We start from the raw sequence: 16,856 nt of genomic DNA, 5'->3' as shown, positions 1-16,856 counted from the left end.
AGTGCTGTGCATGTGCACAACGGGGCAGAAGGGGCTGTCTGAGACCAGCTCGGCATGTCGTCATTACCACACCCTCCTACAAGTCCCCAGCCTGCCGAAGTGCAATTCTTAGAACGGAGAAACTGAAGCTTGGAGAAGTTATCGATATGTCCAAGCTCACACCAGCTGGGACTAACCCCACTCTTAGGCTCTCAGCTGACACCCCAAGCCCACCCACCTTTCCTACTACACATGAGGGGACCAGGAAGAGGGAGAGACCGAACCCCACTTCTCCCTGGAATTTAAACCTTCCACACCCAGCCTGAGAAAGAAACCCCTCAAATCTGGGGTTATTTTCCAGATGGGACAAAACCCTACAATCTGCATGCGCACCCTCTACCCTGGAGTCTGCATTGCCGACTGAGCTTTTGCTGGAAGCTCCCTTCGTCCAGCAGATGACAAGCTAAAGCAGGCGGGTGAGGGTCAAGCGCTCAGAGCTCTGCCTTCCACTCTCCACGCTCCACATCTCAGCAAAGCACACGGCTCAGCTGGGGTGGGTGAGAGGACCGAGCCGTCACCCACGGGGAAGTCCACCATGACCCCACCCGACTCCTGCTCAGCTTGGGGCCCATCTGGGGCTCCCCAGCCTCTGGGGGTCTTGTTCACCCACCGGCAGAGCACAAGGCCCTGCAGCTTCTCTCCTTTCAGGTGAGCGCGGGGCTGACTGAGTCGAGTACAGACACAGTCTGGCAAGGTGGGGACTAGCTAGGCTGGGGCTCAGAAGACCTGGACTCTAATCCTACTCAGCATCCAGGAAGATGCCGCTTGCCAATCGCATCCAGGAAGATGCCGCTTGCCAATCGCATCCATGGGTGGGAGGCCGAGGGAAGCTTGTGAATCCAAAATGCAGTGTCACCGATGGGCCCGTATTTCCTCTGTGCCGGACACTGCTAGATACAGAGCTGCAGCCAAAGAGCAGCTGTTGGCAAAGCACTCAGCCCAGTGGGGAAGATAGAGACATAAACAAACCATACCACCAATAAGAAGACAGTTTTTTGCAAATTTCACTAAATGCCAGGCTTTGCATGAGCTCTTCAGATAGACAGGACATTCGATCCTTCCAGTCGCCCTTTAAAGGAGATATTTTCATCCGCATTTGCAAATGGATAGTTGGATGACTTTCTCAAAGCTGGGTAGGAGGCCTGGATGTGAGTGCAGCTTTACCTTCGCCAAAGCCCACGCCCGGCCCTCTTCTACAACCTGCTCATTTCTAGAGAGTGTGGCAGAAGGACATCCAAGGTACAGAAGACAGATTAACCTGGGCAGGCGGGAATGTTACTTCTGGTGAAGCGATGGCAATTTGTACATTTAGAGCTGCGTGAGCCCAAGCTACGTTAGTTATCCAAGCACCTCCTACTGTCAGGAGCTCCGCCTTGCTACCAGATTTCAGAAACGATTCAAAGACAGCCCAGATGAAAGCAAGCAGGAGCTATGGCCCCTGCCCACCCCCAGACCTCGGAGAGCAGCCTACCCCCGCAGCTCCTGAGGGTCCCGGGCTCCAGTTCTCCCCCAGAGACCCCGCAACCTGACTCTGCGGCTCTCAGCGCTTCCTCTCTCGTGGCCTCTACAAACGGTCAGGCCCAGGAGAACGGAGGTGTCCCCACAGGTAACTTCTGGCCTGGGTGGATGTGGGCTGCACTGGCTGGCTCTGGAGTTCTGAGTCAAAGAAGCCCACTCGACCAGGACCCAGGAGAAAGGAGAACTTGTCTAAGAGGAGAGGCCAGCTCTGGGGAGAGGAGAGCCAGGGCAGGCAGGCCGTCAGGGCGTCTCTCCAGCCCCCACCCCGTTCCTCTCCACCAGTTGGCTTCATTCCTCTCTCCCTTTGCCAAGCAGTGCCTTCTATTCCCCGGGGGCCTTAGATGTCCAAGCTACTGTGTCAATGGTTCTGGCATCAAGCCCTTCCACAAGGAGAGGCCACCAATTCCGTCCTCCCCTCTCCTTCCCTTCCCAAAGCCCAGCGTTGGGGAGAGAGAACTGCCCGGCCCAGATGGCGCCACAGGTCCAGCCTGAGTTCTGTCACCCACAGTGGGCCCGTCATGGAGACTAATCCTGGGCGCTCCCTCAGGGATGGGGGAGGACATTGCATAGAAAGAAGGTTCCTTGACGCATAGAAAGGAGGTTTCTTGACGCATGGAAAGGAGGGTCCTTGACTCACAGGTGGTGCAACCTGACCCCAAAGTGTGCACACCCTCAGCATCCACCTCCTGCCTTCTCTGCCCCACTCCGCAGCCAAATGCCCACAAGAACATTTTTTTTTTATGTTCAACTGGCTCTAGGTCTCAAGAAACCTATAAATCATTAGCTAAATCTTCATCGACCCATGGAATTGATATTACTTTCATCCTTGCAAGGATAGTTGTTGTTAGGTGCCGTGCACTGAGGTCTTCCTGTCTTTCAGGGCCTGAACGAAGCCCTTGACACGAATCTGCTTAATCTTCGTAACCAGGCTCTGAAGCAGATACCGCTGTTGTCCTCACTTTACAGAATAAGAAACTGAGGCACAGGAAGCAGGAGTCACCTACTGATGTTGGCCTGGAGTGGCAGAGCTGGCTCTGAGCCCTCCTGACCAGTGGGCACAGCCCTGAGCGAGGACACAGAGCTGCGGGGAGGGGCACCCGCCCCCAGGGGTTCCTGGTGAGTTAGCAAGGGCTCCCCTAGAGTGAGCATCTCAGAGTCAGGACTGACTGAGCGTGAGGCTGAGCCACGGGTTGGAAGGAGCCAGAGCTCGGAAAGGACCTGAGCAATTAGCAAGGGTTTCCTAGAAGGGAGAACTCGAGCCTCTGCGGACAAGTAAGATCTGGGAAGGGGGAAGAGGGCATCTGAGAGAGAGGCCTGCATTTGGGAAGGTTGTGTGAAGACAGCTGGGAGGTGGTGCAGGCTGGGTGCCTAGTGGACTTGAGGGCAGATGTCGAGACAGGTGGACAGGCAGCCAACTCCAGCGGGCCTGAGTTCCTGCTGCACCCCCAGAGCCCAGCCTGCTCCCCCAGTTCCTGTGTGAACTGCTGTGTGTCCTGTTTCTTCCCTGCGTGGATCCTGCAAGTCGGGAATGCCGACGAGGGTCACTCCTCCTCCCATCCACAGGAAGACACCAAGGCACAGAGAGGTGAAGTGAGCTGCCCAAGGTCACAAAGCAAGTCAGGGCTCAAACTCAACGCTCCTTACTCCAAACCCAGTGTTCCCGGGAGGAGGGGATTGCATCAAACTTGGAGGCAGGTTTCTGGTGACTCAGAGAAATCATGCAGTGCTTAAACACAGACATTGAGAAGAAGAGGGAAGGGTTTTGGGGCCACACAGACCTGGGATGAGTCCTGGCTTGGCCACGTTCCCGGTGATCTTGGGCAAGTGACTTACATTCTCTGTGAGGAGATGCCAGTCCTCAATCCTTGTGAGGATTAAGGGAGCTGATTGATACATGAGGATCTAGCTGAGTAAGCGCCCAATAAATGGGAGCTCTCATTCATTGCCATAACCAGCTGCTTAACTCTGACCTTCGTTTTCTCAGCTGCAAAATGGGGGTCATGATACTTCTCAAATAGGGCTTTGGGGAAGATAAAATGAGGAGACTTACCAAGTCCCACTCCAGTGCCCGGCTTGACGCGTGTCCGTTCTTTCCACCTGCAACCCTCCTGCTGTCAGCCTTACGCTTCCAGCAGAAATGACGTGCTAAGAAAAGCACCACTTGTGAACTTGAGCACGCAGGCGTGAGCTGGAGAAGCATACAGCTTTTCTCTCTTCCACCTGGTGAGGGAGGCTTCACAGGCTTTAGGGGAAAGCAGTCAAGTCTGCGGGGCTATCTCAGGGGCTTCAGGGACCATGACGTTTCCAGCTTCGGGAATTCTCCGCAGTTCCTGGAGCCGCGGTTAATGAGACAGAGGCAGCTGGGTCTGGACACAGAACTGGGCAGCAGGGGTGCTTCTGCGAGGAGACCCTTTTGGCTGGCTTGGCCAGTGACAGGGCAGAATGCTGTAGATACACAGCAGGCATGACATTCCTCTTCCAAGAACGGAGGTCAACAGACCCCAGTCTTTTTACTTTTTTTTTTTTTTTAATATACCACCAATAACAAGCACTTATTACATTCCAGACACTGTGCCAGCCCTTAACACAGATCCCGGCCACTACAGCTGTGCAGGCTTGAGCAGGTTACTTAACCTCTCTGAGCCTCGGTCTCATCATCAGTGCCGTAGGTTTAATCGAGGTGCCTTCCACACAGGGCGAATGCATTTACAGTCCATCGGGAATGTTCGCCGGCTTTTGATGCAATTTATAAACAGCCTCCAACTTAATATTCCAACGACCCGGAAAGTTGGAGGGGTTGTCCTCCACCTCACACCATCTCAGATTTTTTTTAAAATGAGGAAATAAAAATGTAGAGGCTAAATTAGTGGTCCTTAAATACTGACTTTACCAGGTAAAAACACACATGGAAAACATGAGCTAAAGCAGGTTCCTGGGCCTGAGCCTGCAGAAATGCAGCCCAGATGATGTGTCAGTATTAAGTGCAGTGTCCCCCGTGATTTGGGGTACCTGCTATGCTAGGTGACTTGGCAAAGGGCCCCCCACAGGAAGCGGGGGTGGCATTAGGGAAGGGCCCCCAGACCAGCACTGTTTACTTTGAAGGGTACTTCCCTGGTGGCCGACACCGACCTGCTCTCTGCCAGCCCCTGGGACTGGGGTGGGGGGTGGGGTTCCAGGCCTGGCCCCCTCTTTCCCAGGAGCTGGGTCCGGCTTTCTTGAGCAAGGCCATCCAAGCAGCTATCTGCAGTCACCCTCACCCGTCCTTGCCCCATCTCGGTTTGCTGTCCCAAAAGACCCCCAGAAGCCAAGACAGGTGGGGCCAGTCAGTTCCCATGGATTCTGGAACTGTCAGGGGCCCGGCCCCACTGTGGGCCCCCAGACCCCCTCCCCGGGGCCCATCTCCACCCTCTGTTGCCGCCAGGCATGCAGAAACTTCAGGAGCTGCCAAAGCATTTGCTTACTTTGCTCATTTTATTAATAAATGTGTACTGATGCCAATAGCATGGAAACTGCTGCCTGGGAACCGGGGTTGGAACACGCTCCGGGATTTTTCTGGCTGTATCGTGGCGACAGGAGCAACAAACGGGGATCCATGGGGAGAAAGCAGGCAGGCGGCCACATGGCACAATTTAGGGTAACTGGGGTATCCAAGCACCTCTGAGGTCAGGAGGACAGTTTTAGGGACAGTTGAGAGGAACTGGGGGAAAAGGAGCTGGTATCCAGACCCTGCAGCAGAGGATGTGTCTCCGTTTGGGGTCTGGAAGCCCCCCTTAGCACTGCTGCAGCAGTGGGCTCCTCTCCCTCCAGGATCTGCTCGGCCCTGGGTGCAGGGCAGGGGCAGGGCAGACGGTGGCCCCCAGAGTGCGGGGGCGACGGCCTCGTGAGAGGAAGTCGCGTGTGCAGCCCTGGCCGGAGTCTAGTGTTTGCAGCCCCTTTTCTAGAACACGCTAAAGAGAAAAAACTCAGAAATGCTGTGCCCAACAGGACAGGCGGGAAAAGGGGGCCTTTCTGTCCACACAGGGGTCCTCGCATGAGGGGCTAACTCCGCCCCGGCTCTGGCCCCGGAGTGGGGGCACTAGAGCTGCCCCCCTTCCAGCCTTGACGTGTGTCCTATTCTACCTCTGGCCAGCGAATGAATCCAGAAGCCTCGCTAGGATCTGCCCTTCACCCTTTCAGGGAACGAGCTTCTTTCATTTGGGGAGGGGACAAAACACAAAAATAAAGCCTGGGTGTTTCTCCCGGACACTGCCATTGAGTGAGCCAGACAGGAACGGAAGAGGTGGAAGACTGAGGATTTGGAACAGGGGGACCCCTCACCCCAGCAAGCCAGGGCCAGGCACTGTGGCCCCACCTGAGCCATCTCCTCCTGCAGGAGGCCAGCTCGGCCCCCTTGATCCTTCACTGGGCAGCACCCCAGCTCTGGGCTGTTCAAACATCAAAAACATTTTTATCATGCATCCTCAATGCATGTAGTTATTAATAAATAATAAACATATATGGTTGTCTTAATATATTATGAACATTAGCAAGCATGCACAAAAATATAAAGTTTTAAAAAGAGGATGTGATAAAGATAAAACAATATGCCTAAATGTTTCAATAATTGTAAATGTCTTGTGTCATCGGTAGCTAAGATCTCAAGGCAAAAATATATCTACTTGGGGTTAGGTTCAGTGTAGTAATGGAGGAGATAGACGGTTATTTCAGATTGTCATCTCAACCATATTTTTTGTTCTGTTTTCTTTTTTTTTTGGCTGCATGGTCTGGGAATTGAACCCGGGTCTCCCCCATGGAAGGCGAGGATTCTACCACCGAACCACCAGTGCCCCTCTCCGCTGTTTTGGCTTTGTGTGTGGCTGTCCAGTGGGGGGGCTGCAGACGAGAGGCGGCCACTCCAGGCCACAGCATTTGTTTTGGCTGAGTTTGTGCGAGGCCGGGTGTTTTCACTTTTCCTTGCTTTTCCCCCTTCCTCTGGCTCTTTTTTTAAAGCCCCTTGACTATTTGGTGAAAAAGCAGTCGAAGGGCATTATAATCTATAAATCTGCCTAACCGTCTCACGTGAATAGAAAGACTCTGAAAACATTTCTGAAAGCAAGAGCAAAGGGCAGGCTGCCCTCGAATAGCATTTGACATGGAAACCAAACACAAACCTCACGGCTATTCTGCCAACGTCGGTCAGGCTGAAATAGTGCCCACTTTGGATTAAATGTACATAAAAATAGACTATTCTCTATTCCTTTGTCCCCAAAGAGCTGCCCGTGTACTTCCTGGGGCAGTGGAGCCCCCGGCTGGAGCTGCGCCCGGCTCCTCTCCACAGCCCACCTCACACAGCAGCCAGCAACACCCAGGAAAACGCGGGTGTGCCCAGGTCCCGGTCCCTGCCCTGCCACCCGCGGCTTCCGCTGCCACTTGAATTGTGGTCCCCCCCGAAAGATCTACTGATGCTCTACAGCCCAGCACCTGCGAATGTGACGTCTTTGGAACTCGGGTCATTGAGATGGAATGAGTTATGTTAAATGAGGTCACAAGGGAGCAGGGTGGGCCCTTAATCCAATGACTAGTGTCCTTTTAAGGGGAGAGGAGACAGAGAGGAGGGCACCGTGACGACGAGGGAGGGATGGAATGCTGCAGCTGTGAGCCGGGAGCTGCAAGGCTTGGAGCAAACAGCCAGAGGCCCGGAGGGGCGAGGAGGGACGATCCCACCCCCACCCCGGCCTCCGGGAGCACGTGGCCCTGCTCACCTGACTCGGCCTTCCAGTCCCCCAAACCGTGAGAGGACGGGGCTTTGCCGTGCAAGGCCACCCACTTTGCGGTTCCTTGCTACAGTAGCCGTGGGACGCTAAGGCAGCTGCCCACGTGCCCGGAGAAGTAAGATTTCTCGCCAGGCCTGGCCCCTGCCGCGTCCCCAACTCTGCACCGTGACAAGGGCCTGAGCCAGTCCCTCGGCCACCACGCTCCCACCGTGTGCCGTGGGCCAGCTCTCTCCCTCCGCCTTCAGGTCTCGCCCAAATGCCCCCTTCAGAGTGCTCACCCCTTAGTCTTAGGGGAACCCAAGACACACCCCCATTACGCTGTCTCGTGCTACTTCCTTCATAACCTTTAAAGTGCTGCTGTCATGTTTTCGCTGTTTAATCTGTCTGTAGACTCTTTGCTGTCACCCCCCCTAGACTAAAAACTTGGGGAGCAGCAAAGAGAATCCTCATCTGCTTTTTCTCCCACTGAACCCCCAGAGTCCAGCACGGTCCTGCTATACTCCAGGGCTCAGTCAATTCATGATAACTAAATGTGAATGTTGACTTGGGCTGGGCTTGTCTCGTGGCCACAGCTAGACAGATGCTCCTGGAGATGGGGAGCCAGCTGTCCCCCTCCGGGTGTCTGCAGCCTCTGTGACACTGGCGGCTGCCCCCCCCCCCCCCCGCCCAGGTGGCCTTCCTTCAGGCTCCAGCTGAGGCTGCAGGTGTGGGGTGGCTTCTCAGGCCCCTCCCCGGCGGCTTGCTGTGGGGACCCGGTAAGCCCCCCTCACCCCGGCTTCTTCCAGGCTGCCGTTGCCAGGGGCGGCAGGTGGGGCCTCCTCTCAAGGCGAAATGAAGCTGCGACTCTGCGGCTTGGCAGGGGAAGGGCAGGCCTGGCTGCCCCCCACCCCTCCCCACGGCGGCCCTCGGGCCATCTGTCCTCCTGGCCGAGCTCCAGCAGAGAGACCATTCAGCCCTCAGCGCCAGTGCCCGCCCCTCCCCCGCGCGGACCGAGCAGATGGCCCCGCTGCCTCCTCTCCTCACCCCCCCTCCAGCCCAAGGTCCAGCCCGAAACCGGGGGCGGGGCTGGGGGCATCTCCTGTCCCAGCCAGGAGACCCGAGTCCCGGGCCCTCATCTCCCCGGGTACCCTATCCCCGATCCCCAGGCCCTATACCCCCCTCCTCCGCACCCCTACTCCACCGTCCAGCCAGCACCCACCCCCCATCCTGGCCATTCAGAGAGGTACCCGGGCCGCCCCCTTAGACGCCACCTAGGCCAGTCACCTGGGGAGGGGTAAAAATGCAGAGCCCTGGGCTCCACCCTCAAAGGTCCTGACCATCAAGCCTGGGGCGGGGGCCTGTGAATCTGCATTCCTAATAAACTTCTCAGGCGATTCCCAGAAGGCCTGTCTCTGTTTATTTTTAGCTTCAACTTCAGTTAAAGGTCTGTGACACAGCAGTGACAGGAACAGCTACTCCCATTTAACAGGGGAAGAAATTGAGGCCTAAAAAGGCAAATCGACCTATGTAATATCGCACTGAAATTAATGCGAGAGCCAGGCCTGGAGCCCCATACTTGCGGCTCCTTTCCATGGCCCGTGGTTCACTGCCCCTGCCATCTCCCCAGCTCCATGCCACCCTCAGAGGTCAGAGACGACCCTTAAATACGACCCCCCACTGCCCACCCACACCCCTGAGCTATAACATCTAAAAGGCCCCAAACCCTGGAAAGATTACAGCATCTCTCCTCATCCCCGATGCAATCCTAAATGAAAACAACACTAAACTCTAAAATAGCTGTAAGGAGATCCCATGACGACACCAGTACGTTGATGAGTTCTGTTTTCTGTTTTTCTCCTGAGATATTAAATTCTTTAAAAAAATCTCCCCATTTCATCGATGGCCCTGTTTCTGCCTAACCCCGTTCTCTCCCAGTTTCCTAGGAGACTTCTGTTTCTGGAGCCCAGTCCTGCGTCAGCTCAGCCCTGAGAGCTGCCTCCCCGGCCCAGGCCCCTGCTCTGTCCCTGGGCCTGACCCCTCCCCGGCGCCTTCAACTGGAAAGCCCTACATTTTTGCCTCTTGTCTCCTGGACTACCTAGTTTCCCTCCCTGTGGGGGCTTCCTGGGAAAGCCGCGGCTCCCTCCCTGTCCTTCTGGGGCACGGGCCCCTCTCTAGCCCTCTGGAGGGATGACACAGACCTGAGAAGGGCAGCTCACCCAGGGACGCACCCCAGGAACTGCTCTCTCCTCCTGGAATCGTGGGTGTTTGATGATGCCGGAGAATGGAGAAACTGGGGCTGCTGGGGTCCTTGAATAGATCATTTAACCTCTTTGAACCTTATTAAGGTAAAACAGAGCCTCTATCCGAACCCTACTTTTCAAGATCAGTTCAAGGACGAAAGGCAGTTAGCGCAGGAGCCCGATCACAGGGGACATTCAACACACTGAGCTTCTCGGCACTGCCAGCTAATTTGGCATCCCAAGAAGGAGCACTAGATCAGGAGTCAAAGTGTCCCGGTTCTGCTTGGGCTCTGCCACTAGCAGGCTGGGTGACTTTGACAAGTCCCGGACTCCTCTTAGCCTCAGCTTCCCCATCTGTTAAAACAAGAGTGTGGGACCAGATGATGTCTCTGATCCCTTCCAGGGCAGAGCTTCCATCACTTTCCATAGCTCCCAAGGGTCCCTCCCGGCTCTGTCAAATGTCACCATCCCCAGGAAGCCTCCGCAAGACCCCCGAGCCGTGAGTCTTTCTGGGTAACCCTCTGGCCCCATGCACCTCCTCCTGGCCCCAGCCAGAATGCATCCCTGATGGTTCCCAGGCCAGGCTGCAGTGCCATCTTAACCTCTGAATTCCAGTCCCAGGGAGAATCATGAGACTCGGGGGACACTTTGCTAGCTCCTCTGGGCTGATAGCATCCCCTCTGTTTTATAGTTGGAAACATTGAGGTCCTGGATATTAGACAACCAACAACCCGCCTCAGGGAGCCTGGGAGCCTCAGCTTGAGAGCCCAATTCTCTGCAGTGACTCAGGACTTCGCCAATCAGCACAGCAGCGATCATTCCTTAAATTGGTTATTTTTCACTGTTGATGCCATGTGGGCCTTCTTTTTTTTTTTTTTTCCTTTTCAGTTTGCATTCACCAGGCTGGGGGAGGGGATGGAGTATGAAGCAAAGCAGAAAAAAGAGAAAGAAAGAGAGGGGGCCGGAGGAGAGGCCACGCTGGCTGCACTTTCTCACCATCTGCAGGCTGCCCTGGACCCTTGGTGGGGGGGATGGGGGGAGGGAAGGGGAAGGGGGAGGGGGAGGCCAGGAGATGGCAGCAGGCTGCTGTGTGTGAGTGGGGGGCGGAGTTCAGGGCTGCACCCACAAGCAGTCCTCATCTGGCTCCTTGGACTCCTGGGTGCAGTGCTTGGGAAAGGGCGCTGAGCCCCCTCCACCTCTCTCTCCTTTCCCTGCTTTTTCAATCTCCTCCCTCCCTGCCTGCCCTCTTCCCACTTTCTGGACATCTACCACGAGCCCTGCACTGTGCTAGGCACAGAGATACGGCAGTGACCCAGAGTAGCTCACAGCCTGCAGGGCTCTGGGGTCCTGGGCTGCTGTGCCTCCAGGGAGCTGCTGGGGTCTGCTCAGAGCTCTGGGCCCAAAGATGAGGACCTGGCCCAAACCTGGGCTAGAGAAGGTATGGGGGGAAGCAGGGGATGGATGTCAAAAACATCTCCAGAGGAAATCATAATTAAGCCGAGATAACAGTAACATGAACAGGAGCTGGCTGCTAACTGCTGGGCATGGTGGGGGAAGAGATTCCCGGCAGAAGGAACAGGTGCAGACACAGGACAAGTCAGGAGCTGGGAGCAGCAGCTGCTTCCACGTCTGTCTCCATGGGATTAAGACCTTCTCTGATGCACAAACGGGCTTCTGCTCATCGTTCGTGGCGTGCATGTATGTACACAAGCATGCATGCATTCCTTTCTTCATTTGAGCTGGAGCAAACAATTTCAAGTTCATTACAAATGTTGCAGAATAAAGCGCAAGACTTCTGATGGCCTTTACCCCCGGACCGCCACGTGCTGTTGCACACCTGTGCACTGTCCGTGGCACGAGTGGCACCTGCAGCCCTTCTCTACCCTGTCATCTACTAGAAATAGTTGTTTTCTCTCTGCTTATGTAACATGCATAGAGTATCTGCTAGGCACTGGGAAACAGTGGTGAGTGAGACAGATAAAGTCTTTATCTCAAGGAGGGTAGATTCTAGGGGAGGCAGAGAAAACAAAAGGTAAATTTAAAAACGTAAAGGTAATCTTGACTGGTGGTACCTACTGTAAGGGCAGAGAATCAGGGAGACGCCACTGAGTGACGGGAGTCTCCCTGGGGTCTCGTGGTCTGAGAAGCCCTTTCCAAGGAGGGGACCGTTCAGTTGAGAACAGTGGCCAGAGGGAGAAGGCCAGGCAAAGGCCTGGGAAAGAGCATTCAAGAGGCAACAGAGTGTGCAAAGGGCCCAAGAGGGAAACGAGTTCAGTGGATGCAAGAAATAGAAGAGTGACTTCGGTGTGGCTGGAGTGCAGGGCCTGAGAGGAGGGCCCAGAGTGCACAGGGACATCTGGGAGGCCGTGATGGGCCTGGAGTTATTCTAAACAAGGTGGGAAGTATTTCATGATCCAATTTGCTTTTTTAGAAACTCTGTTGGACTGCTGGACAGTGGCTTGGAGGAGGCAAAGCAAAGAACCAGGGGACCAGTGGGGAGAAATGACAGCGGCTTGGATACCAGGATGGAGAGACAGAAAAGGCAAAATGGAGCTGGATATTCTGACTACTGCTCTCTGTAATAATAACTAATACTAATTGTCAATAATAATGAATAATTGTTACTAATAACAATCATTATCATTCGTGAGTACAATGATACAGCCAATTCTCTCACCTTGTGAAATGGGTAAGGCCCCAGGAATAGCCCCATTTCTCAGCTGTGTAAACGGAGGCTCAGAGAAGCAAAGAGTCCTGCTGAAGTTCTCACTGCCCACAGGAGACCCATGGGAACGCTCTCCCTGCCTCAGTAGCCCCATTGACCCCCACTCTCTCTGCCCTGGCTGGCTGGCCCCAGAGTCCCTGGGGTCAGTGTCCTTCCGCAGTCCAGCACTGGGGGAGAGCCAGGCCTCCCAGGCCAGCAGAGCGAGCTGCTGTTTACTGCCTTGGGCCGAAACATGGTTTAGCAATTGGCAAAACACAGGGAAACTGCAGCCCAACACGCTAGACTGGCAAAGGCATGCTGTGCCCTTGTCTTCATATTATGATATAAAACAATGATTTATTTATGCTCAGAAACCAGAACATTTTTTCTGCCAGGTCTTCCTGCACCCCCCTCCCGCAGCCCCACCCGCACGGCCCCAGCCCCGGTCAGGACCGGGTAGGGTGAGAACGGCAGGGCAACAGGAGAGCTGCCCTGAGAGCCCAAGTGTGAGGAGCACAGACATCACTGAGCACCTGCTGCAGGCTGGCCCTTAACCACTTCTCATCTAACTTTCAAAAGAATCCCAAGAAAGGGAGATGAGAAACAAAAAATTAGAAGTAAATCCAGGTTCTATCCCTGCCACTTCTGCCTCGAGTGACTGTTCCATAAGACTGAATTAACGCAGCAGCTATCCTCACAAAGCCGGCGTGCAGAGCCCATGAGGTCACGCCATAAGTGCTTGGCACAGTGACCAGCATACAGTAAATGCTCATTTAATGCCAGCATTATGAAACTGGGGTTGCTTTCAGCCCTGTTTCACTGATGGAAAAACAGGCCCAGAGAGGCTACACATGCTGTCCAAGGCTACAGAGCCAGGTGTTGGCAGAGCCAGGATCTATGCTGGGTACGTTTATGGAGCTCTGAGACCCCAGTCATGGAGCATTAATTCCACCTGCAGACCCCTCAAATGCACCCAGAGCTGTGACAGGCCTCTAGAAGGGGCTGACAGATGTCAGCAGCTGTCATGATGCAGCGTGGCCAGTACCATCACCAGGCGCTCCCAGAGCTCCATGAGGTGTGTGTGTGTGTGTGTGTGTGTGTGTGTGTGTGTGTGTTGATGGGGTAGTGGGAAGGGCTTCTTGGATCTGAGACTGCCTGGTGGAAGGAGGAGGACATAACTGGCAGAGGCCCCAGTCTGAGCAAAGGTCAGCAGGGCTGAAGCACCAGAGTATTTGGGGTCTGGCCGGGGGGGGGGGGGGTTGGTTCCCAGAGTCTGGCAGTGGTCAGGAGTATCAGGGCAGAGACCAGTGTGCTGGCCCCAGCTATTCCAAGCAGCCATGGCATGTCCTGGAAACCACCGGCTGGGTCTGGACACCAGTGTCCCTGCTGCTGCACTGCGTGCATTGAGCCCCTTTTCCAGGCCCCTAAAGAGAGGCAGGAGGTACCTTCTACTGCATCAGTAGCAGCTTGGCACTTCAACCTCAAATGGGGAAACCCGGGCAAAAACTGATCCCTGTGGGTACCAGGGGAAGGTGTGGGCTTTGGCACGGACAGGTCTGGGAACTTGTTGCATGGAGCCAGTCCTTTCTGGCTCCAGCCCAGAGGTTGCCATGACTTTGATACACAAGCCACGTATTGGGCACCCAGATACTGCTGATCCTTTCTCTTCCTCTTCCCCCACTTAGGGTGCAGGTGGGGGGGCAGGCAGGGAAGGTGGGAAGCGAATGAGGGAGGCTCTGGCTCAGCCACTGGGGTCTCTAGGGACTAAGGATCTCCTGCTGGGAGCCCCTTCGCGGGGAGCAGAGGGCTGTGCCCGGCCACGCAGGAGTTAACTCGCCTCCAGGCCGGGCCTGGGCGTGGGAGGAGGGGCGCAGAGTGAGCCGGGGTGAGGCTTCCCCCACAGGTGCTCCCTCCACCCCCCCGGGAGCCCAGACAGGAGCCCCAGCCCTCCGCCCGGAGCTTCTCGGCGGAGCAATTACATAAGGACGCCGTGTCACTGCGATCCGCCTCGGCAGAGCCCGCGATTATTAATAAACCGGGCGCTCCGCACGCCAGCCTGGGCTTTACTTAGGGAGATTTGCGTTGGGGCGCCTCCGAGGGAATAATAAACACGCTCCCCACCCCGGAGCGCCTCCCTCCCCAGCCCTCCCTGATCAGCTGCCTAGTCCCGGAGACCAGATTATTCTACAACCAAAAAAAAATATGGGTTCCCAGTCCACGTCTTCCATTTCCGTGCTCTGTGATACCGGGCAAAGGGAGACTCATTAGCCTTACCTGTAAAATGGGCGAACAGCACTCACTGACAGCTTAAGTGAGATCTAGGATTCTAGGAAGCTGCTTTGCAAACTCTAAAGCAATGGCTCTCAAACTTTGGCAAGCATCAGAGTCCCCTGCAGGATCAAGAAAACCCAGACTGTTGCCTCTTCCACCCCCTCCGGGGAGAGGACCCAAGTGGGGCTAGAAATTTGGTTTCTAACCTGTCCCCCAGACCATGGTTTGAGACCCACTTCTCTAAAGCAATTTACAAACTGTTATCTGTTTGGTAGATGTTAGCAGGTGACCCCCACGCCCAAGCGTGCCTGACCAGGCTGGGGAGGGAGGCGGGTGTTGCACCCACTGTGCAGGAGGGTGATTCAGCCCTGCCTTGGGCAGCAGCACAGCCAGAGCCATCTGCCTGCATTCCAATCCTGACCGCACTGCTTTCTAGTGTGTGACGTCGGGCAAGTTATATAACGCAGCCGGCCTCAGTTTTTCCATCTATAAAATGGGGCTAATAATGCTACCAACTCCGTGAGATTTGTTAAGATGAAATTCACGTGAAGCCCACAGTCCAGGGGCTGGCACATAGTTGGGGTTCCAGAAAGCTGTCTATCAGGATGATGATAAAACCCCCGGGGTGTGGTACCCATGGAGCCCCAACATTCTCTTATCAGGAGGGAACGAGGTCAGGTGCTGGCCCCCTAGGGTCCAAGGCCCTGACCCCAGTGCTCAGAGCAGTTTTCATTGTGAAGGGAGAGTGAGGAGCACCCAAGTTGAGAGCCTGTGTTTGGGGCACAACTCTCCCCACCCCCCACCTCTCAATAGCAATTGTTTTCTTGGCTGGGGCTCAGTTCTTTGAGAGAATGTGAACTTAGCCAGAGACCTTTATTTGGGCTGCAGAAGTGTCAGCTGTGCCCTTAAGGGACAGTCCAGATTCTGTCTGAGTTTCCAGCATAAGCACAGTGCAATGGGTGGCCTGGGTCGATGATACAAGGTCCTCAGATATCCCCCCCATTCTAGTTTGCTAGCTGTCCGAATGCAACACACCAGAGATGGATTGGCTTTTAATGAAAGGGGATTTATTTCATTAGTTCTTAAGAGGAAAAGCAACTAATTTTTATCTGAGGTTCTTTCTTATGTGGGAAGGCTCAGGGTGATGTCTGCTGACCTTCTCTCCAGGCCTCTGGGTTCCAACAACTTTCCCTGGGGTGACTCCTTTCTGCATCTCCAAAGGCCTGGGCTGAGCTTCGAGTGCTGAGATGAGGAATGCTGAGCTGCTTGGGCTGTGCTACGTTGAGCTCTCTCATTTAAGCACCAGCCAATTAAATCAAATGCCACTCATTGCAGCAGGCACGCCTCCTAGCCGACTGCAGATATAATCAGCAACAGATGAGGTTCACATACCATTGGTTCATATCCACAGCAACAGAACTAGGTGCCTTCACCTGGCCAAGTTGACAACTCAATCTAACTACCATACCCCCTCTCCTGCTGGGTAGAGGGCAGCTTTTCTGCAGACAGCACATAGATCCCCACCACCTCCACTCACTCACTGAGTCCACGAACATTTATTGACACCTTCTGTGAGCCTGGCTCTGAGCTCAAGTCTTAGAAGTACAGTATCCATTAATACTCCAAGTAGCCTATATGTCATCATGATTTTTCTCTTTAGGATAAGGAAATGGAGGCTCAGAGAGGCTGAGTAACTTGTCTAAGGCCACAGAGCTAGCAGACAATTAGGGTTTTGAAGCCCAGTCCAGGATTGCCTGAGTCCCAAGACTGGCTCTTACCTGTCCCCTTGGACCTCCCCGCTTCAGAAATGGGAAAGGGCTGGCTGTGGTCCTCCGGCTCCTTGCTTTGGAGAGGCCTGAGCCATATGGTTTCTTCCAGCCCACCTAAGTCGCCCTCCTACAGGAGAGCTGCTTGATATTTCATGGCCCCGGAACAGCAAGCGGCAGGAAGGACGAGTCACAGCAGGACAGGCAGCAGGAGGAGAGGAGTAGGCAAGGGGCCTGGTCAGTCTCCCCTGGCTGAGCGCAGGCCCAGGAAGGCAGGGTGGGGATGGGGGAGGGACAGGGGTGGGGCTGCCCGCCCTGCTTCCCAGCTTTTCCTCCCAGTCCACAAAGCTGTGCAGGGGCCACCAGGAGTGGTGGAGAGGGCCCCAAAGCCCTTCTCACCAGCTAGGTGCCCAGGGAAGAAAGCGGGTGCAGACCAGAAAGTGGGACTAGAAGGAAATACGAAAGCCCAGCTCCTCTGCCTCACTCCCACTGACCTGGGGCAGAGGTCTTTCCTTTCGGGGCCAGCATGGTGCTTACAGTCTGCAACGGAGTATTACCACCAGCAACAGGGGGGCTTACTATGTGC

At 55.0% G+C, this 16,856-nt stretch overlaps 1 long non-coding RNA gene across 1 annotated transcript; it reads left to right on the top strand.

The window, feature by feature from the left end:
* Positions 1-9,942: 9,942 nt before the first annotated feature.
* On the top strand, positions 9,943-12,112 carry LOC143643779 (uncharacterized). The gene is made up of 3 exons (XR_013156394.1): positions 9,943-10,028; positions 10,221-10,359; positions 11,961-12,112. It is a non-coding gene; the product is annotated as an uncharacterized LOC143643779 (long non-coding RNA).
* The last annotated feature ends 4,744 nt before the right edge of the window (positions 12,113-16,856 follow it).

This window comes from Tamandua tetradactyla, chromosome 8 (genome assembly GCF_023851605.1).
Source record: "Tamandua tetradactyla isolate mTamTet1 chromosome 8, mTamTet1.pri, whole genome shotgun sequence".
In the NCBI taxonomy this organism is placed as follows: Eukaryota; Metazoa; Chordata; class Mammalia; order Pilosa; family Myrmecophagidae; genus Tamandua; species Tamandua tetradactyla.
Note: the sequence above shows the minus strand (reverse complement) of the source record. Positions and strands in the feature narration are given on the sequence as shown.